The sequence below is a fragment of the Chaetodon auriga genome, chromosome 7 (assembly GCF_051107435.1).
Source record: "Chaetodon auriga isolate fChaAug3 chromosome 7, fChaAug3.hap1, whole genome shotgun sequence".
NCBI classification, from domain to species: domain Eukaryota; kingdom Metazoa; phylum Chordata; class Actinopteri; order Chaetodontiformes; family Chaetodontidae; genus Chaetodon; species Chaetodon auriga.
In genome coordinates, this window is record NC_135080.1 from 2,447,096 (window position 1) to 2,461,278 (window position 14,183).

A 14,183-nucleotide genomic window follows, 5' to 3' on the forward strand; every position below is an offset into this window, starting at 1 on the left:
CTGCGAATGCTGCTGTGTGACAGGCTGAGTGCTGCAGGACCTCATGGTCAGTGCTGCTGCTGCTTTCTTTGGCTGTTTCCTGTCTGGACTGTGACTGTGACCGTCCCCTGCGTCACTGTGTGAGACCTGTCCTGTTGGAGCCGGAGTCAGAGGTGCATTAAGAATTATCCTGCACTTTGTTTTCTGATAACAGTCTTTTCTACATCGCTCATCGGCCCCGGGGCCTGGCGGCAGGAGCTGGAAGCGGATACACGAGCAGGGCCTCTGGAAGTTTATTTCAGCCTCCAGTCACGTTTGCCAGCATCTCGCCGCCGCTCTCTTCTTTATTCTATATTTTCCAGTTTCCATTTTTAGCTGGCTGGTGTGAAGCAGACAGGCTTTACAAGTTAATGTGACAATATGAATTCATGCACACACTCACACTCACACACACTCACACACACACTCACTCACACACACTCACACTCACACTCACACACACACACACACTCAGCTGGTTGTCTCTGTTGTTCACGATGTCTCTGTTTCACCTCCTCATGTCTCTCGGTGCTAATGGTGATGACAGCGGTGCCAATACAGGTTTAGAGACTGGCTGTTGATGGTCGCACTAATACAAACACACACACACACACACACACACACACACACACACACACACACACACACTGAGCAGTGGCCTTCATCGCTCCTGCTCTCCTCCTCCTCTCCCTCATTGTCTTCTGGCTGTCTCGCAGCCTGATCGTCTCCTCCTGCCGTCGACTGTTCCGCCTCGGGTTTCCATTCACTCCATATTTTCTGTCTAAGCTCCGTTATTGTGATTTTCTCGCTCTCTGCACTTTCTTTCAATTCATTTTCTTCTCTCTCGGGGCTTTTCCAATTTTCACGCCTTTTGACATCTCACTAGCGTCTGCCTTTTCTCAGAGATCTGTCTTGTTTTATATTCCTCCTGTCTCATCAGCCCCTTTTCTCCTCATCCCCTGTCCACCTCCTCCTCCATTTCCACGGTCTTTTCATTTGCTCTCCCTCTCTTGGCATCTTACCACCTTCCTCCTCCTCTCTCTTTACCTCTTTCTTAAATCTCAATGCAGCATCTACTGCCTCTACCTTAGCTGAGCTGGGCCTGAGTCATCGCAGCTTTTTGGAAACCCAAACACAACTCGAAGCTCAAAATCAATAAACCATTTTCCTGTCATGAATTGCCGGCGCCGACATTTTTCACAATTACTTTCATATTTTGTGCCTGAAGTAGAATAGCTTGATAGGAAATTTGTCTTCAAATCCTGCAGAAAATCTGTATATATTATTCTCAGCAGTTCATTAAAACCAGCATGAAGTGCAAAACTCTATCTGACCTCATTAAAAGGAGTTTTCACATGAATATTTCATTATCAAGTTAAGGCCGAAACCTGTAAGCTGTTTCATTTCATGGTGATTTTATGTCATTCAACCCTTTTTGGGAGAAGCGGTGCCATGTCTACTGCGAGCCCTTGGCCGTGTCACAGGTCACATATGTGATCTGTGACAGGCTTCCAACCTGTCCAGGGTGCACCCCCCCCGCCCCCCAGTCTCCAGCCCCCCATCACCTGCCACAGCGTAAGAGTTTAGAAAACGGATGGATGACTCAGATAAATGAGGCTTGGACTCAGTCTGCTGCACCAGACTTAAAAAGAAGAAGCACAGAAGCATCAACTGCATCTGAAGCCGCAGAGAGGCCAGCAGGGAGAGAGCCAGCAGAGGAGGCTGAGCGCTGTTTCACTGACCGTGTGGCTGCAGGAGCCAATAAAAAGAGCACGACTCATCCATGAAGATGTACAGAAACATGCTGATTTCAGCTTCATGTGCCTTAATAACTAGCATAAGCAAAGAAATGCACCTCAAGCCAGAAGTATTGTATAGTTATATTATTTATAATTATTTATATTATAGTCAATGTTCCTCAAAATTAGAAGCATGTCTGCCATAATCCCTGTTCTCCAGCAGTCTTTCCCTGTTCCACGATGGCGCCTTTATTCTTCATCATCCCACCAGCTCTACATATGTGATTTGCAGCTTTCTGCCTTTGTGTGTTTGAGCTGTGAGTCGAGTGGGTTTAGGAGCCTTTGGTGCAGATTGTTTCAGGTCGGCCAACATGCCTGCAGCTCAGCTGGACAAAAAACAGTCAGCGTGAGGGACAAACCGTCCACATCGAACTTGGTCTGTCAGGTCTCCTCCAGCCACAGCAGGAGGATCAATCACTTCACCCTTTGCTCTTTCTCCCTTCTCGTCTCAGGATGTTTGGATCTCTGTGTCATTCTTGTTTTTTTCTGTCTTTCTTTATTTCTTTCTTGTTGTCTGTCTTTGCCTTCACTTACCTTTCTGTGTCCGTCTGTCTCGCTCTCTCTGTCCTTCTCCCGGTTGTCTGTTCTGGAGACGGATCTCCAGCCGCCCACTCACACGACGCTCGCTGGCGAGGCTGCTTATTACACTTTCATTTGCTTTCCGAGAGTGCTGTGTGTATGTTTCTGTGAGTATAACAGAGACAAAGACAACCAAAGGGACAGCAGACAGCAGACACCTTGAGATGGAATTGGAAATGGCCTCTCGGCGTCTCCAGGCTGATTTAATTTAGATATAATGCAGCATGCAGAGCGTTCTGGCGGCTGGAATGAGGCCGAGGACGAGGACATGACAAGTCCTCAGATGGCAGAACCTCCTGCTGCTGTGGGAGCGTTAACACCACCTGTGACTGGAGAGAGACTCAACTCTGAGACACGTTTCTGTCATCGAACATATTGAACAAATTGCTTTGTGATGCTCAGAGACAGCAGTCGTCCAAAGAGCAGCAGCACACAGTGGAAACTGACAGTGTTACAAAACATATTCATCAGTGACTGCAGTGATTACCATGATGAGAAAGAGAAGACAACAACTGACAAACGAACATTTTTTGCCAATAATTCTGTTCATTCATGCCTCCCTGTTATTGGTTATGATCCTCTTCCTGCAGGGATGCCTGAAAAGATGCAGGTTGGAAATAAAGAGTGTGGATATTTGGAGCTACTTTACCCATAAAGCCACAAAAAGAAAGAACGAGCCAGTTATCTTCTCAGCGTGGTTCAAGAAAACCAGAGAAAAACCTCCAGATGCCTCAAAATACACATAAACTGATGAATAAAAGACATTACAGTGCTTTGCTACATCACTCGGCATCAACAGACCATGACAGTGAATGTACTGACAATCCCAACAATCCCAGTTATCCCACCCACAGTGTCATTTAAAAAACAGCATTATTAGACAGATGTACTAATGAGATGAAGGAGATGCTTCAGCACAGGCAGGATTTTCAATGAGCTGTGATTCAGTCGATGAAGACGAGGACAGACAGCTCTGCCTGGACGTTATCCTCAGCGAGGAGCATTACGGTGCTTAAAAATCCTCGTTTACGCCGACCGACCGCACAGTTCCATGTAAAATCCAGTTGTTTATGCAGTAATTAGTGTCCTATTCAAAGACAGGACAGCTCAGACTGATTCGCAGGTCTGTGTTCTGCAGACAGGTGCAGTATAGTTCAGAACGTTTCCTCCTCCGTCTCTGCTGTCTCCCTCTTTACTTTGTCACTGTTTAAGTAAGTTTTTGAGGAGATGAGATAAAGGTGATGCACAACATTCATGCTCCACTGAACGCCTGGAGGAAGCCAACCATAGATTGGACTTTTCCTCCCTGGTCTGTTGATGGTGGAGGCAGCGGAGCAGCAGTGTCCAACAGAAACACACCAGGATGCTGCTCTGCTCCACCTCAGGTCCCCTGAACCACTGAAACGACTGTCAAACTAAAGCTAACGTGAAATCTTAAAGTCAACTCTAAAATAAAAAGAAAACTAATTGAAAATCAAAGCTGTGGACACGCTGGTGTGTGGGTGTGTGTCTCTTTACGAGTCCGAGTGTGTGTCAGGTTTTCTCATTGTGTGCTGAAGTGTGTTATTTTGGGATTTTTCGTAGGTGTGTTTTTGTCTGTGAATGTTCTTCCTGTCTCTTTGTCTTTGTGTCTGTGTGTCACTGTGCTGTCATGTTTGTGCTGCATGGTGGCGGCGGGTTGCGGGGGTGGGTGTCGTGTGTGTATGTCTGTAAGCGTGTGTGTGTGTGCGTGTGTGTGTGTGTGTGTGTGTGTGTGTGTGTGTCTACGTTTGCGTCAGGTGTCCATATTTCTGTGTCTGTGAAGACGTCCCTGCTCAGACCTCCTGATGCTTCAGACGACTGAAAGAAACACAGAGACAAAGAAATGATGACAGAAAAACAGAGGACAGAAAGTGTGTGTGTGTGTGTGTGTGTGTGTGTGTGTGTGTGTGTGTGGGTGACAGGTGTTTCTAATAATTGGTGCACACCTGTTAACATCACAAGGTGTCCAGCCCACAAACAGCAGTACAGAAACAGAGAAGTGCCATCATCTGGCAGCAGACACATGTGGAAAGCTAATCATGCTAAAGGCTAAATCCTTAGACAGACTGTGTGGGCTTGTGCAGACTGTGGTTCACTGACGTTTTTGTGAGCCTCCCATTAGTTTTGTTCCACCTGTTCACTCGGGAGAGGCTCCACCTTTATCATTCCTATCAGTTCAGCATGTTTGGTCACTTCATGTAAATCCTGCACAGCTGTAGCTTGAGTCTAATTAAGCCACCTGTGTGGGGATTCAGGGCCTTAAATGAACACATTTCATTATGTTGAAGGTCAGGTGGCCGTCATCTGGTGTAATGGGGCTACACAAGGCAGCAGAAACGGTGTGTTTCCAGACACTTTCAAGATATTCTATCATGTAGCAAAAGAGCAGGTGTGAATAATGAAATTCATGAATTCCTTGCAGCCGGTCGTCACACTGTCAGCTCTCACCGGCACATTTGAATAGAAGTGAGCCGTCGTTAATGTTATTAGTAACATCTGTGCTTTTCCTGCTGTGGCAAGTCAGAGTGTGTGCTGTGAGACCGGAGATGGTTTCCTCATCGTGCGTCTGGAAACGAAGGAAATGTGAGTCTGTACCTGTTCGTTAATGTTTTGAAACTCAAAAGATGATCGTGGACTGAAGCAAAGAGTCACAGATCCAAAGTGGTGGTTTGAAAGTGCAGCACGTTGATGTGGTTCTCAGATGACTCACAAAGCTCCAGAGTCCAGGACCTCCACCTTCACTACTGAAATCAATGAGGGGACACATCTGTCACTGGGTTTTAATCCTCCGTGTGACCTTTGTTCCATGTTTGGTGTGTGTGAAACATGTTAAATGAGACTTAAATGACTTCAGTTCTAAAGGAGTGACCCCACCAGCGCACAGTCTCTCATTAAGCTCTGCAGACATCAAAGCACAAATATCTGATGCGTAAGTAAATCAACATTGTTTATACATGACTTCTCTCCTCCGCTGCCTTGAGACGGCTTCATGATAAACATGTTATTTATAGAGAAATCTCTGCGCTGCCTGCACTCATTTACATAATCGCCACAATAACACGAGGGGCTCATGTGATGCCGCCAAACGCTGCTCTGACTGAGTGTGTGTTTGATACAGTTCACCCTGATGTGCAGAAAGTCCGGCCTGTGTGACGCAGATCTGCACGAATTACCCGAACCAAAAGCCAACGATCAGTCACCCTTTGGTAAAGATGTGTGTGTGCACGTGTGTGTATGTTTGTGTGTGCGTTTGTACTCCATTTTGGCGGTAAGATTTATAGAGCAGCTCAGAGGTCAGGCTGGGTTCACCGAGCCAATCTGTCCCTCTAGTTGTATTTAAAGTATTTATTAAAAGCTCCTCTCTCGGATAATTGATGTGGCAGAGAAACAGCGCTGTTTCTTCACATGCATCCCATAATAATGCTTATTTTGACAGGCACAGATACGTATTTATCATACATACGACATTTATAGCATGAGCTCATTTCACCGCTTGTCCATCGATGAGGTTTTAGAAATTTTCACAGCATAGACAAAAATAAAATGTTCCTTCAGACTAGATAAACACGCCTGATCAATGATCTGATTTCACTGATCTGAGTTCTGCTTCTGTCTCCGCTGTTTTCAGGACGTGAAGCAGCATCATATCACTGTTACGCAGACGATACTCAGCTTTACGTTGCTGGACTGTCGAGTGGATGATAATTTCCTTCAAAGCCGATAAAACAGAAGTCCTCGTCACAGAGCATCTCTGATAAAGTGGAGCTCTTTCTCGTCTTGGGTCTTGTATTGATCCAACATGGGTTTCCCACAGGATGCAGACTTCTTCTGACTGAGGCCTTTTGGCTCAGAGTCAAAGGTGACCGACTCTGCAAAGATTATAAATCTGTGAACACCAGTTTATCTGAACAGATGCAGCAGAATGTAACTAAGCCTTTGTTGTTGTGTCAGTGGACAATAAACTTTTATAAAATGACTTTTAAACACTCAAGTGGACAGAAACACACATGTATGTAGCTTCAGATTAGGCACTTTAAAAGAAGTGAGAATACAAATATTTGTCATTTAAATCATTTGTACTGAGTACGAAGCCAAATCTGTTCATAATGTGTGAAAATAGGTGGACAAAACCTCTTTATGATACTGTGTACGTTGAGTCTGGAGAGACTTATTAAATGCGTATTTGAGCAGAAACAGCTACTACCTCAGGTGTGTTACCTCAGATTATATTAGGTCTTCTATAAACCTGCCAGACGAAGAAATAGGAATAAATACAAGGAAATGAAAATGAAACATCGAGCTCAATTAATGCAAGAAAATGCCCCGTCCTCGAGTAATACAGAGAGGAAGTAAGCTCAATTTGGACGAGGAAGGAGGAAACATAGGACAGGAGAGAGGAGGAGGAGCAGCAGCAGCATCTCAAACTTTCACTCCACTCGATGAACTCTGGAGGTGGATTCAGCGCAGCGTGTCTGAGTAGAGACAGACTGCCTGGCTGATTGACGGACTGGATTTCCTGCCTGCTTGGTCAGCAGGCCTCGGCAGCGCGAGCACAGCCTGAAACGTCGCACACTGGTTAAGTAATTGGCTCTGCTCAATACTTTGATAAATGCCTCCTTGTCTGCTCTCGCCTGCAGCGCTCTGTTCTCCTACAGGCTCTCAAACGCCTCTCTGCAACCCCAATCCACTTATTATGTGAACTGAGAACATGCTAACAGTTAATATGCACATCTGGACGTTCCAGTGTTGAGTCCTGTAATGTACAACATGGTGTCTAATATTAGAAAGCGGGAGAAGCTGGAGCTGCGCAGGCTGCTCGGCTTCCTGTTACAGTCATGGTTAATCAATTTTCAATTTGCTCATTGTTTTTCTCTCCTCTCCTTCCTCCTCCTTCGTCTTTTCCTTCACTTTCTCTTTTCAACTCCACTCCACCTCCCCTTCTTTATCTCTCCTCTTTCCTCGTATCTCCTTTTCTTTCCAGTTCTTTCTCTTTGTTTGTATTCTCTTCTTCATTTCTCCTTTAATTTCACCACTCCTCTCTCCTTCCTCGCCTCTCTTTACATGTTTTTTCTTTGTTGACTCCTCTTTCCTCCTCATCTTGAGTCTCATTTTTTTTTTAAATTTCTTCTCTTTTCTTTCCTCTCATCTCTGCTCACCCTTTCCATCTTCTCCATCCATGTCCTGTCATTTCTCTCCTTTTTGACTCTTATAAATCCATCCTTCTCCTCCCTCCTCCACCCTCTTTGCTTCTCCTGTCCTTTCCCCGTCTGTTTTTCTCTACTCTTGATTTATGTCCTTCATCTCTCCTTCAATCCTCCCCTCCTCTCCTTGTTTCCTCCCCTCTCACAGGCGCATATCCCCATCCATCCGCGCCCCCGAGGACAAACCGCGCTCCTCAGCACCCCGCCCGGCAGCGCGCTGTGCTCTGCGCGCGCGTGTGTGAGTGTGTGTGTACGTGTGTGTGTGTGACCGCAGGGAGAGGGAGCGCGTGTATATGTGTGCAGTTAGTTGAATGTGTCGGGGCGGGAGAGAGAGAGAGAGAGAGAGAGAGAGAGAGAGAGAGAGAGAGAGAGAGCCGAGCAGCGCGGACGGAGCGGCAGAGCGGCGGAGCGCAGCACCGAGGACACTTTTCTCTCGCAGTCTTTCACACTAACACCAGATACTATGCGTACTGCTTCGAGTGCGGGCTGGCAGTAGAACAGAAGGTAAGACACGTTTCCTTTGCTGTCCTGCTCTGTTTGTTTGTGCGTGTTTGCTGCGCGCACTTGCTCATGTGCGCTTGCATAGCTCCATGCGGGCATCACTGGCGGCTCGTTCTAGCTGTGTGCGACCATGTGGGGCTGCCCGCTGGTGCCAGAAACAGAGTAATTCCGTAATCTGTGGAATTATTTTGATGCATTCAGGTTACACGCTCGACATAATCAGGGTCATGTTTCCTCGTCCATCCCTGAAGCATCTCTGTGTCCTATATTTCCCTAAAGTTTGGGAGCGTGAGTGAAATGCTAAGGATGTTGCGGGGATTTTGTGAGATGCACACAGACTACATTAAGCCTCCTGCCCGACGCTCTCATCCAAAGTGCCTCCCGGTTTAATGAGCCTCTCAGCCCGGCGTGGCCCCGCAGGGAGTCGGTGCAGCCTGGCAGCTGTGGAGGTGTTGTGTTTAAGCGCAAGAACCAGCGACACCAACTCTTGTCATTTGTGCTGGAGCTGCCTTTGTTACTGAGAGGAGAAGTTAATCACGTCTGATTCTGGTTTGAATTAAAAAACATTTTGGACGCGACTTAAACTGAGAGACGTGTCCTGAATGTGTCATTTTCGGAGTCACTGGTGAGACGAGGTGAGGTTGTAGTAATTCTCTGGTGACACTGCGCCTCTTGGCTGCGGAGATCAGCGTCAAGTGAGCAGAAATCACTATACGACTTCTGGCTGAACTTTCAAAATAAAGCGATGCTGCTGAACGGATTATGGGAGGAAACGTCAAATGCGGAGTTGTTTATAAAGTTTGTGCTCTTATTTTAGATCTATGACATTTATCCTCATCCCTGTTAAAAACCAGAGGACATGATTTGCTGCAGCCGATCATGTTTGACATAAAAAACACAGGATATGATTAGATAAATTATACAGGCGTCATCCAGATGTTATCTCCACATTTTTGTTATATGATTGTTCCTAATCATTCAAAAATGTACACGCTCTAAGCTTTTATTTTGGATTTCGCTGGGCTCTGTTTCCGCTTTGCTCCTGTCTTTCTCTGGTCCCCTTGACGCAGTAGAGCGGTCTGTCCGGACAGGGTTTCTGTGCAGGTGGGTTGCCTATAAGCTGTTTCTCCACCTTAACGCCACATTAATTCTGCCCTTCATTTTCCACCAGACTCAGTGTTTTATTTCAGCGTTTTAACTGAGAGACTTGTGCTTTTAAACGACTTGGGGTGCAGGCATCGATGGTTAATGTTGCGTAACTGTGCGCCCAAACCGTTTTAACAGCGGAGAAAAAAATACAGTATTTTTCAGGATACTTGTGCACAAAATAAGTATTACACAAAACATTAATGTGCATGTGTGCGTTATGCGTGCATGCACGGAATATATGCTGCATCTTAGTCGCCAAAAACATTACCCATGGTTGAATTGTGACATCCTCATTAGTGTAATAGATATGTAGTGTTTTTAGATCAGATTGTGTATGTGTCTGCAGTTCGGCCGTGTCTGATTTTTTTCCTGTTTTCTGCTCAGTAAGCTTGAGACAGAACTGCTCAGAGACAGAGAGAGATGCACAGCGCTTGATTATAAATGTAAAATAGTTTATGCATTCAGTCTGAAGTCTGGCAGTAGTTTTAATGAGGGAGGGGGTTAGAGGATCGAGCTGCAGCAGGCAGGCTGTAAACCCAGCAGTGGGGATCCTCCTCCTGTGCACAGAAGCTGCAGCGGGGCTTCCCTGGGCTTTTCCTTTCGCTCTGTCTCTGCAGTTTTTCTGGGGCTTCCCTTGTTTTCCCTGCGCCAGCCTTCAGCCCAGCCCTTCCTCCATCCATCTCTCTGTCTACGAGGCCGTACGACTCCCCTCCCTCCATCCCTCCTTCCATCTTTGAAGGAAAAAGGCTGAGGGATACAGATGCAGCAGCAAATCCAGAACCAGCAGAGATGCTGCCTGTTTAGAGAGGCGATGGGGACAAAGTGGGACATGAATGTCAGAGAGTGAGGGAATGTTTTAGGAATATCTGGAGTCATATCTGATCGTTTTGTCGACCTCCGCTCGGCGTACAGCTTCTTCTCACTGCTCTCAGTCTGAACATCTGGACCTTTCTGATGTTTGATATTTGCTTAAACAGCCCTTTGCACAACTCCACCAACATGTTTATGTTTCTTCTTCTGAGAAAAAGAGCTGCTTTAACGTTGATATTGGCTGATGGATTATTCATTAATGCTCCTCCTTCCACTCTGTTTGCCTCTCTCCACCTCTCCTCGTCCTCTCCTCCATTATCTCCCAGCTCTCACTCTCCCCTCCGCCCCACCTCTCCTCCCTCCTCCCTCGGCATCTCCTACCGTCCTTTCATCCCCTTCATTTCTCCTTCTGTGTGTTGTTACATTTCACGACTGTAAGGCATTCAGCAGATTCTCTCATCCTGAGCCACTTACACACAGAGAGGCATATGTTCCCCTGTTTTCTGCGTCTTTTAACCTTTATTCACCCAGTGGGTGTCGTGCTGCTCTTTCATCACCGCCCCACCTCACACCCATACATTTACAAATCACACTTGGGAGAAGCTCCAGCACCACCACAGCCCATGGAGCCGAGGTTGACTCAGTGATCATTTAATAGAATACAATATTTGTTGTTCTGCGCTTGATTTAGCTGAAAGCTGTGAAATCTTTCCCGACTGTACTCCTGATGTGATGAGCAGAGACGCACCCAGATGTGTTGTTTTAGTTGCAGAGAAGGTTCCAAATGTTTTAAGCTGAATCGATAGACACATCACAGGAAAACATGGGCCAGGTCACTGAAACGAGTGCAGCCATCGAGCAAGTGGCAATCAGACTGTCCTCATGAGGAAAACAACAGGCTGATCGTTTCTTCAAATGTCTTAAACGAACACGTTGACGTTAACTGGACCGAATGCAGCCGAGAGAACAGAAGCTTTCACGTCTCAGGTCTCGTCTACACGATGTTTTTGAAAATGGTTGATCTGTGCAAGCACGACGGACCAGCAGGTGGCCGTAAAGTCCACATCGACTACGCATCGAATACCAACGAAGAAGATGAGGAGCATGAAAACTGAGCTTACTTTCCTTCGTGGTCGTAACTTAGAAACACGAACAATCGAAGCTACTTATTCACTTACAGTGATTTGACACCTTTTATGAGGCTCACAGGAGAAGGTGCACATGCATCGATACAAGAAGACAAGCTTCCTCGCTGCCCTCCTCCTCAGCTTCCTGCATGGTAGATGATGAAGATGCAGCTCTCAGTCCTCGTCAACCCAAATGCTCAATTAGTCAGTGGATGGAAAATATATCAGCCACTAAGCTATTTGGATATTTGACTGATAGTTTAATTGTTTTCTTTCTAAGGTTTTCTAGACCAAAAGATTAATAAAATCATTGAGAAAAAAAACATTACAGTGTTTAATTTAACCAGTTCGATCTGCTTTTAACTGGAAAACTATCACGTCGTTCAAATCCTCATTAACACCAGCAGCTCTGAGGAATCCTTTAAAAAATAAAAAACACGAAACCACATAAAGAACACATGAAGAGCAACAAACACCTCCGTTATCAAAGTAAACTTCACTCTGTCTTCTTTTGTCCCAGCAGCTCATTACGCGTCTTCCTCCTGTCTCCTCCTCCTCCTCCTCCTCCTCCTCCTCCTCCTTCTCCTCCTCCCGTCTGATTACCCTCTTGGGATATACTCAGGCTGTTTCCGTACCTCCAGCCTCTCATCCGCAGCCTCTTTTCACAGTTTTTAATTACACAAATGATCCGGCTGATTGGTGCAGGATGAAATGGGTTCTTCTCTGAGTGGGGGGGGGGGGGGGGGGGGGGGGGGGTGCGCAGGCTCATACAAACGGAGACAAGAGGCTTAATATTTGGAGAGAAGGAGTCTGGAGCGCCGTCACTTTGGGACTCTGTGAATCTGAAAGTGTGGCAGTGCTGCTGTGAGATGCATCGCCTCCTCAAGTTTGGCCAAAATTGGATCAGCGCTATGTGAGATCCTGCCGAGCAACAAACAAGCAAACAAATAAAAGAGCAAACAGGCTGATCTTTTCTAATTCCCACTGCTCCAGTTTCATCATGCCGGATAAAAAAAAGATTAACTTCAGGACAGGCAGGTAAACAGACCAACAGAGCCGCTGATGTCCAATAAGATCCAGGAGGCAGACTCTGAGTCAGGGAGACAGGCTGAGAACAAAGGCCTGTGAGAGGAGATGTGCCAAAGATCAGGAACAAAAAGACGGCAAAAACATGTCAGAGGAGACAGAAAGACAGACAGACACAAGGACAGACACTCAGACAGAACCTTTGGTGTCACATACGGAACGTACCAAAATCAAGCTCCTCTGTTTCTTCAGGTGTTCACACCTGCTCTCAAATCTCCGCTCAAGTCCTTATTTTTGTGACTTCAAGCATCTATAATCAATATTTATTTATTGATTTTTTAAGGCTGTAAAAAGCTGCTGTGAGTACCTGCTCAGCAGCAAAGAGACGAGCTGCTGAACATCGTGGAGCGTTTAGCAGCTAAGAGCCAGATATTTCTCTTCTGGAGCTGGTGGAGACCAAACATGGAGCTGAAAGAGGGTGAAGAAACATGACTCCACATTAATTAATGATGATGTTCGTTAAATGCTGGTTAACATTATTCAGATCGATCTGGGGATATTAGATAATAACTTGAAATAATATTGAAGGTCCTTGTGCCAGATCTCTTTAATGGTTAACCGTGAATTTGGGGAATTTTAAGTAATGATTAAGATAATCACAATAAAAGTACTACTTGAATATAGTAATAAAACACAACAGGAAGTAGTGTTGAGTGTGTGTAGACGTGGCAGCAAAGGGAAAGATGAAGAGAACTGGGTTGATGCTGTAAGTGTGAAAAGAAGGACTCAGTGGACATGTGGGGGACTGAGGACCCCGTGCTGTTCGTCTATGGGTGTGATGACAGAGCAAGGACGGACGGTGGGACCAGGTCCAGAGCGGGCGTGATCATCCGCAGCCAGGGCTAACCTCTTGTCGGGTACGCCGCGTTTCCTGTGGCTGCTTCACAATAAAAGAACAGCCTATGGTTCATCAGTTCAGTACTTTTAATGTGAAGCAGCAGCAGGAGGAAATGTTTGGTTTCCATCAGCAGTAACTTTATGTAGCTGTGGTTCAGGTCAGGAAACAGGGAAAGAAATAGTATAAAAAGATGAGGTTTGAAATAACAAACACATTTTAAAACTCAACTGCTGTGTGTGTGTGTGTGTGTGTGTGTGTGTGTGTGTGTATCATGCAGTGTGTGTGGAGGAGAATAACTGCTGCAGTGGTGACCTGCTGAGAGGCAACGCCACAGTTCTTCTGCAATGAAATCACCCTCTCTTAATATCAGTGAAACACACACACAGACACACACACACACACACACACACTCATGCCAGGGAGAAATGGATTTTCAGTTTTATATTTTTGTCAACTTTTACAGCAGTCATGCATCACGGTGGGGCCGAGCTGAGCCTTTGTGTCTCAGTGGTTTTCGGTGAATTTCAGTGCTGCACGGTTACTTAACCAGCAGAGTGACTGAGGCATCGGTTTCCACTGATATTAGATTCCTCTCACTCCCGGCATCAAACCCACGTCTCTGCACGTCTTTAAAGCTCCTCGCCTTCCTTCAGTCACCTTTGCGCTGGCCCTCTGGCTTTCCCTGCACGTTTCATTGAATTAATTTATCGCCTACCCGTTCCTCCACTTTATCACTTACACATGTGACCTAACTCCTCCGCTCCGTCTCCCTCCCTCCTCCATCTGCACAGCCTCACTCTTATCAATATGAATGAGGATTATAGTGTCACATGCATGAATACAGCTTGTTTTATTCTGTCCAGAGATGCAGCTTCCACCAGTGTGACACTGTGTGTGTGTGTGTGTGTGTGTGTGTGTGTGTGTGTGTTAAACGTTTCTTTTGTGGTATTTGAGCACCTTACACATTCAGGAATTACCGCATCACCCTGATCATGACCTCCTCTTTATGCTGCCGTACCATCGAATAAATTTCCATTTTAACAGTTACGTTTCT

General features: G+C 46.0%; 1 protein-coding gene across 2 annotated transcripts in view; it reads left to right on the forward strand.

The window, feature by feature from the left end:
• Positions 1-7,928: 7,928 nt before the first annotated feature.
• The window catches only part of slc8a2b (solute carrier family 8 member 2b), a 105,800-nt gene continuing 99,545 nt past the window's right edge, over positions 7,929-14,183 (forward strand). For both annotated transcript variants that reach the window (XM_076734208.1, XM_076734209.1), the window contains exon 1: positions 7,929-8,122. The gene's annotated coding sequence lies outside the window, so the exon portion shown is untranslated. The remainder of the gene's footprint in view (positions 8,123-14,183) is intronic.